Genomic DNA, 9,510 nt, shown 5'->3' with positions numbered 1-9,510 from the left:
TAGCATTGCAAAATCATTTAGAAGACAAAAAGAAAAAAGAAGTTTGTATGAAAATCGTGCGCGCTAAATACTTTAACATTCAGGTGACATAATATGAAAACCGTTTTCTAAAAGTGGCAGTAAAGAGAACGCTATGCGCTAAACACTACAGAAAAACCAGCAAAAATCCAGAATGGTTGTTAAGTATCGCATAGAGGTCCGTGAATTAGCATGCCGAAAGAATTGCTTATCTTTATGATAAACAAATTAGTTTCCAATGACAAGTCATTAGGTAGAATTGGTTATTTAATATTCTGCTCGAATTGATGATATGATCACCTAAAACAGATACTTTTCAGTGTTATTTATAGGAGAACATGTCGAAATCAAGATGAAAAATTATTTATTTTGTACAGTTTAAAATGGTGAGTTTCTTATGGCGATAACATTTCGGACAATGTAACTTACGAAGGCGAATTAATTTATTTGCATTCATGTTATTAATCGAATAGAAGTATGCTGTTGCTGCAAAAAAGATTGAGGGATCGGTTTTAAGAACTTCATATTAGCATACACGAAAAACTAACGTAGTTATTCGAAAAGCAATTTTAGTGGTAATATTTGTTTCTCCTACTAATGCAATGAAAATAAAGATGTATGCATTAGGATAATTAAACTACTGACTTCACTCCGCTCATCCCCACTCCTCCACACACAAACACAAGCACTTGCATTCATGCACAGAACAACTATGGAATCATAACATTCATTGGCAACATTGTACTAATATATTAACATAGAATCGTTCATGATTCAATTTTCATAAGTTAATATTATGATGATTATATTTCAACAGATTATAGAATCATTTGACAAAATATTAAAATAATATTTCAGTGCTAGTAATCGTCCGAGAACATACCCTTTCAGCTTTCTACTATTATTCGACACCGCGCTGATCAGGATACGAAACCCACACCGCGCGGCGCATAAGTCAACTAAAATTTTGTGATTTCTTGGCTTCACTATTTCAAATTTAGAGCAGTTACTTGTAGTTTTGATAGCGTGAAATAGAATAAACAGAGTTTCTATCACCTATAACATAGTATAAATGAGACGAGAGAGTTTTTTTGGGGGGGGGGTGAAGCAAGAATGCTTTTCATATTCCCCGTTGTCAATAGAAAAAAATGTATGGATGGGGTAATATATAGAACTATAAGCTCTGGTCATGGCAGGAGGGTTACAGCAAGTTCTTAAAAGAACTGGTCGATGGACTGAGTCCTTGACTCTTTATCCCGTCATCTGAATGAAAAAAATCTGTGTGGATGGGGTGTTATTGAGCTAAAAGCTCTAGTCATGGCTGGGTAACGGTAATAGCCGAGCCTCAGTTAAAACTTCATTGGCTACAGCATTGCCATAGTATGAAAAGCATTTTAATAAAGAAAAGGTGTATTTGCAAACATCATCAGGAACTTTGCAAATTGTTTAATTTATATAAAACTTTTGAAAGAATTATATTTATTATATAATGTACCTTAATTTTTTACATGCAATAGAGTATTTTGATAGATAAATCATCAAATCAAAATTTGTACTGAGTTACACACACTAGTTACGCCGAAAGCTGATCCGTAGAAAGTGAAGTCCTGCTGATATCGAAACTAATTGCAATAGAAATGTATACTCATGATATGGTTAGCGTGTTGAATCGATGAAAAATTTCTTGATATTTCAGTTTCTAACACAGAAAAATGGTATTACTTACAAAATTAGAAAACTTATTATTCGCATCATGAAGTATCATGAAGTATTCGACTGGTGAAGTATCATGAAGTATTGGACCTAACTGCGTGAAGTTCAAAATTGGATGTTCGTAGTGCGTATTTTTCTTGGTTTTAACAAAGGAGAAAACGACTGTATTAAAAACAAATGCAATTCCACATTCAAGTCAAAACGACCGTGTATTATTTAGAATTAAAGTAGAGAGAGAGAGAGAGAGAGAGAGAGAGAGAGAGTCAAGTCCTCGACTTTGGTTGATAGGGCCTATAAAATGTCCCCGACAAAATTCATATATAATATTTTATTTTCTAGACAAGGAATATGTGCGTGGTGTTATCAATCGCCAAGGAAGTGTCTATCACGAGCGGGAAAATTGTTTTAGATAACTGCAAGGCTATGCAGGATCGTATTTAAAAATAACGTCACCCTGGGCGATAGCCGAGTACACTCAATGATTTCTTCTATCACAGAGTACATTCTACAAGACCAAACATTCATGTTTTGAAACGTTTCCGCAGTGCAGTCTGCTGAAATAACTGCAAACATGCCCCGATTAATGCAACCTTATCATAAACAATATTCTTGCACATTCAGTCCCAATTAAGTACGGCAATGTTGGTGAAATCACACGGCATCAAAGACTATTATAGCACTCTCCATACTCCCAGACATTCCGGTTGACTTTCTCACTTTCTTTAATTTGCAACAACGTAATGTGAAGATATTTAATAGCTGTACCAATAGTTTTTGATCTTATATTCATTTGAATGATTCTCCCTTTTGTGAGAGCGAAGTCTTCGTTAGGATATTGTGAAAGATCTGTGAAAAATCTAAGCAATAATTAATAAACAGCAAGTTCTAGTTAAGACTAGAAACCACATAGTTTATATCCGTATAAATCTAGTTATTTTGAGATAGATATGCTTGTTTTTTTTGTGTGGTCAATGTCTAAGGGTGCTTTTGCTATCTACGAGATCTTTTGCGTGTATTATTTCTTGCATCGCATCACTGCATTAGATGAGAAACAAGAGTCGGTCTTCGGAACTGGAATTGAAAGTCAGAGCCAATGGGGATCTGCATAATTAAAAAATCACTGTCAATGTGAAAGTTGTGCTGGTTGTTGCATATGGTTGCGAGGGTGTTTTTTTAATTGCTGTTTTGCATTTATTTCTGCAAAACAGGAAGAAGGGGGGGAAAATCACAAAACAGTTCACAAAATTCCATGTTCTTTCGTACCGGCTGTTGCCTAAAGCTATTAAGCAGCTTCTGAACCGTTGGAAATTGGGAAACATTAGCGCATTCTTCCTGTTTCTCTAACATAAGCCTTGTAACTTTGATAAATTCATTAGAACGAAATAACCATTTTGCAGCAGCCTATTCATTCTTTTACATACGGTCAGCAATGCACTTTGCAGGTGGAGCATCCGGGTCGCAATTTATGTGAGAAAAAAAGGGCTATTTAGACAGCTAGTGATTACATCGATAGGATGTAAATTATCCGTTGTACTAAAGCTACTTAACTTTCACTTCGCATTTTATTGTTGGTTCAGTTTACGAAGTCGTCATGAGATTGAAAGTTAAGGTTTCCTGTTGCAACCTTGAAACAGGAATCTAATGAACTTGATATTTGTTTGAATTTGCAGTTATAAAATTCTCGACCACTCTCGTAACCAAGATTGACGGTCTGAATGGCCGAGTGGATTGACTATCCACTATCCAACCAACAAGTCACGGATCTGCATATTATGGCAGGCATTAATTTTCGTGAATTTTTAAATGGGCGATGAATTTAATCGTTTGGTGTGAAATCACTGCTCCTTATCAGAAGCATGAAATAGTTTGAAAAAGTCCAGGTTTGGTCTCTAGAAGCATAGTTTTAAAATTATCTCACCCCCCCCCCTTAGCCTCGCACGGTACTAATATTTGTACTTTAGGTTTACAACAAAAATTCACATAAAAAAACAACTCTTTAATAATAAAATTATAGAACTATAATAAATTAAGCGCACAGACGAAGAAATTAACAGTAAACAGAAAGGCAAAACTGAGAGGAAGCTTTGTATCGCGCAAGAGAAAAACTAGAGGGAATGCTTCAAAGAAAAAAAAATTAAGAAGAATATTTGCATTTTGAAGCAAATAAATTTATATGCGTCGTCACATGACTGATTGTTATTGATCCAATGCACGTGTTCTTTGTAATTTGGCAAGAAACAAAAGAACAAATTAAAGTTAAGGCTACTGTTGAAAGTAACACACTAAATTGTCAGTTATGTTTAGAGTAAACAATTTCTAGTCAATCCCTGGTATTTTAGCAAACTCTTTCGCTATAAAGTACTAGTAAACGCAAGACTGTAATAAAGCAGGGCTGCTGATTAACTATAGCAAACTAATAAGCGGTGTGGTTAACTTGGAATATATGTGCTGAAGTGATCGGTAAAAGCAATGAATTAGCAAGTTATTATTACCCAACTGACAAAACTTGTTGTTCTCGAATAAATGTGCTTGGATGGCTGCGGCCGTAAAATATCATTATTATTTTTTTTCAGGTATCCATGTTTGATTTGACCTATTCAGAACAGAATTTCTAATATGCATTTACTTATTCTGAAGCCGCAGTCCTTCTGCATCTGCTAGTATATACAGAAAGATGCAGAGAGCTAAAACTGGTGCCGAAAATGTAACAAAAGTAATCTATAAAATGCAGAATAAAATTTCAAGTCACGCATAAAAATATTTAAAATGATAATATTTCTTCAAATAAAAAACCATTTTTTGGCCAACCACGCGAAACAATGAAGTTAAAATAACTGCAAATATATGAACTGCATTTATTCTGTTACATGCATTTAAATAGCGAAATTTAATGCATTCGTTATTATAATTTCAACGTTAAATGAATGTAAAAATATCCTAAGAACTTAATGTTCAAATTCTCTTAGCGCTATATGCTGAGATAGAAAGGTTTTCCAACAATCAGTGTATAAGGCACCCGATATTAAGGTTCATATTTCCGAACGATTTACTGTCGTTTTTTCTGTTTCCTCAAGCGTTGCAGAACTATTTATAATTTGCAAGATAAACTGTCAACTATTTGCAAAAAAAAAAAAAAAAAAAAAAAAAAAAAATCAATTTTGTGTTGTGCATAAATCTGTTTGATTCAGTGAGGTCAACAGATTTATCCTGGTAATATATCTTATATCGACCAGATAAGGTCGATGATGATGCCATTCCACTTCTAAATAGCACTTGGATAAAACTAATCTGTCTTAATCATTCAGAAATGCAGATTATATAGTAAAGTTCAGCAAACAATTTGTTTGTAATGTAATTTATCTGCAACAACTGTTAGTAAAATGATATGTCGGATAATATGTAACAGAACTGTCGGAGCTAAAAAAATGCTAACCTTCAATTGACCAGGATTTTGATTTTTTAAGCTATATAACTTTCACCTTTTTTTCCCGCTTTGGGAAAAATCATAGTTATTCTTACTTATTATTTTTATTTAATTAGATGTCTTTCTTCTAAAACAACACATCTCATCTCATCTTCCTTTTCCCCTCTTTTACTTTGCGGTGTCGAGGGTTTATTAATCATCGGACCTCAAACCGTTCACAGGATAAGGTGGTCAGCCCTATGCCCCGGTGTATTCTATGTTCGTGGTGTTGAGTTCTCAAGGCCGGTTTGCCTGCTTTGCGGCATGAAAAACCCCAGGATAAACTGGGGGAAAAAAAAAACCCTACTGTCCACGTCCGGCTAACTTGGCTATGGCAGATCATTCAGCTCCCACGTCACCGACGGGAATCGAACCTAGAACACTCCTTTCGCAGGAATATGATTGCGAAGCGCCCAGCCACTAGGCTAACCGATCGGACTAAGGTAACACCTTTAATACATAATTAAAAATATAAATATCTTTAACTGTATGTCGGGTTTAAATATTATCTTCCTAACTTGAGGTTGCCACACCCACACATGTACGTACACGCGCGCGAGGAGCCTAGCTCAAGCGATAACGGCGATGTCCTTTGAAAAATACGGGTTCAAATCCAGTCTAGGGATAAAGAATTTTCATAAGGGCTTGTGAAGTGAAGGTGGCTTTGCCAGACTCATATGAATTTGAAGAGTTTATAGTCCATACGTAATCCAGTGGCTTCATTGTCGTAGTTGCTTCGGCGTAATTCAAAAGTACAACATCTTCACGCAAAAATGTGTCACATGAATATACAGTAAGATTCATTTAGTTTCTAAGAACAGCATACCAGGTGATTTATAATGTTATTGTGATAAATACTATCATATGGCGTGGGAATCATATCTTAATCAGATCGAGACATCACAATTTTTCCTTAAACAAGAAACCTGATTTTTTTAGTTTATTTCACGCTCGCCGGTAATATTGCCCATTTTTTTTTTGCCTTTTAAGTAAAGTGTTTATTTATAATTCAAAATCTAAGATGGAACTCATCTTTAAAGAACTTAACTCTGTTCCCACGCCATATTATAGTCTCTATAAACGATGCAATCGGAAAGTTTTACTCAGGTGGGTTTTATTCTTCGTAATCATCTTATTTGTAGATATTTAATGATTGTGAGCAGAAAGAAATTCATACCTTCTCTGTCTTATGGTTTAGTTACCGCAACGGACAGTTTTAAGAAACTTCCCACATTTTATTTGCATGTATCATTCTTCCTTTTCTTCCAAACTTATTCTTATTTTCTATATTGTACATTTGCGTAACGTAATCATGGAAAAGTGATAATAATTTCTTAACGTAATCATAATCATCAACATTAGTCCTTGGGCAGACCACGGTTCGTATTCCATCTATAGCACCACAAACATCTTTATATGAGGTTGTCATTAGATAAGTTGGCGTATGTTTTGCAAAGGTTAGGTTTATTAAACGATCAGGAAAGGTAGGTTATTTTATTTTATTTTATTTTTGTCTGACAAAATAATACGACCAGCAGAATACACACGCAGTTAACGTACATAACACATAGTCTCATAGTTACTTTGACTAATTACAACCAAACTAATCTTATTTTCCATTATTTTCAAACGTAGATTTAAAACTTTTTCTTACTTCCCAGTGGTTTTGTCGCAATTTTTAATTTTTAATCTTTTTCCCTTTGCCTCATCTCTACTCAATGACGATATTTTCATTTCTAGTTCAAAAATTTATCTTGCGGTCAGACATAACCTGAATTGTCTTCTAACATGTTTTGATGTCTCGGATAAGATGACTAGGATAAGATCTGTCCTTTAGAAAGCGAGGACGTCACTTAAATAATAAAGTAAATAAAGTATTTCCATTTCTACTTCATTTCATATTCTTTTCCCTTAAAATATTTCACATCTAATCACTGCATTACGTGCATTTGGATTTTATTCTTAGTTAACTTTTATAATTCCCACTAGTTTTCTCCATTTAATCCTCCTCCTAGCTTCATCTCCACAAACAACAGTTCTTCGTTTCTCATCACGGTATTCATTTTTAAAAAACTCTCCATCCCTTTCTTTCTCCACTGTTTCATAAATCCCCTTCATAATTGACTTTGTTTCTACAGTAACGATGAGATCATCCGCCGACAAAGGGCTATTCCCAATGTTTTATTTTAATGATTGCACCGATTAATAACTTAATGAATAAAAATGGAATCGGTGTTAATCACAAGTGTAGGCCAAGTTTAATGTCGTTCATGCATATATATTTTTTTAACATTCTTTTGTCGCAATCTTTGTTGTTAATTGTATCTTTGTAAAGGTTCTTCTACAGTTCAAATTACTATTTTTAACTGAATTCCTCCTTATAATTTAATGTTACTCACAATAGACATAAAATACTTTCTGAAAAGAATCATGGAACAGTCGGAAGAAAAATGACTACTTATTAGTTGTAAACAGCAATATTCCAACAAATTTTATTTTCTTCTGTGCACATCAGTAAAAGAGGTCTTGCATGTTTTTGAGAAGACAGCTAAAGTATCTTTTAATCTATGCATTTGTTTTAACTGAGTCAAGAAACCCAACAAACTAAACTCAATGTTTCACAGAACTTTAAGAAACAGAATTCTTTATTATAAGTTCACCATCCTCATATTAATCCCAAATAAGGTACCAAGTTATCGGTTCTGTCAACCATTCACATATTTTCCATTACAATTTTTATAATAATTATAAAATATATCAGCTGTTGTCTTGTCTTATAATGACAAGCGAATGTCATGATGGTGAAGCGCCGAATTAACTGGTTATATAGTAACGTGCTAAGTTTACTTTATTAAGCTGATTTTATATTGTTCGGGATAAATTATCGAGCAAAAGGTTACAAAGTGTCTGCATGAACTACCTTTTTCCGCCATGTCATCATTCGGCATCAAACAAAACTTAGCGTAATTACATTTGAATGTAACTGCAGATATTTGGGTGTGCGCGATGCAATTTTCAAACTATGTACTAGCAGTTCTAGCTCTAGAACCACAGAACATGTTTGTACATCTACGAATAACTCAGATTTATGGCCATAATTTTCACCATATTCCAACCGATCTAGAAATATTTCCAATATTAAAATAAAGAAAAAATAAAGAACACCTCTTTTACTACATTATGATTTGGGATGATATTTTAGTAACACACACAACTATTTGGTACTTGAGATTACAATTCATAATAGACATAATAGAATATTTATGTCTGCAAAGGGAGAAACCATCAAGTGGTCATTTTTGTACTCTATAATATGGAAAATAGAATTATGTTTGTATTTTATTTTACTGTTGCGAAGAACAGCAGGAGTTCATAGACGACTTCCACGAAACCTTTACGACATATACCAGATATCTGCTTAGAACGTGTCATTTTCTTGTAACGTACATCACTGAGCCAAAACATTATAATTAATCAGCCTGTTTAGGGCCAACCAGATTGCACAGTAGATCGGAAACAGGCCAATGGTGACGGTTTCCTAGTATGAGGATTGTTCTTGCGGACATCACTGAATCGTCTCATCCACCTCCCCTGAATACATCTTTACTGCTAATTCATACCAGATGACTATTTCGGATCATGTATTGCCTACATGGTGATAATGTGGCTGGATAGCTCAAGACTCTTGCAGCCAGACAATGCCACGTGTCTCAAGGCTCGCATTGTGCAGACATGGTTCAAAGAGCATATCCAAGCATTCCTTGTGCTCCCCTGGCTGTGTAATTCTCCTGATTTGAATGAATCACGTCGATCATTTATGAGATCATTTGGAACGTAGAATCCGCCGGTCGACGCCAGTGTTTCGGACTGTCGCTAGCCTCGCGAACGTTATCCTGTTTAGTTGGTCAGAATATCTCAGGAGACGTGATTTAGTAGAGTCAATGCCAAGAGGGATGCAAGCGATTATCTCCGCGAAAGAGACTCAACATACTGCAAATAGGCGGCCATAATGTTTTGACTCGTAAGTGTACATATTCTGTGACGTTAACAAGCATTACAGAAATTACCATACTAACATTTTATTTCACGTCAAACAGTAGTGGTTAGTAGAGTCAGTGATAATCCGTTTGTTATGAATATTGGTATTTATTGTTTCCAACAGAAACTTGAATTAGACTTAGAAACTAAGCCTTAATTGGAAAAAAATCAAGAAAAAAAACAGACTAGAAAATAGCTTTTTGCTTCACGGGAAGCCCTTTATAGGATTCTGACTCAGGTCTTCATGAGCAAAACATGCATCCCTATTGACCATTTCT

Source organism: Typopeltis vanoorti, chromosome 8, assembly GCF_054136105.1.
Source record: "Typopeltis vanoorti isolate ZY-2024b chromosome 8, IOZ_Tvanoo_1.0, whole genome shotgun sequence".
NCBI classification, from domain to species: Eukaryota; Metazoa; Arthropoda; class Arachnida; order Uropygi; family Thelyphonidae; genus Typopeltis; species Typopeltis vanoorti.
Note: the sequence above shows the minus strand (reverse complement) of the source record.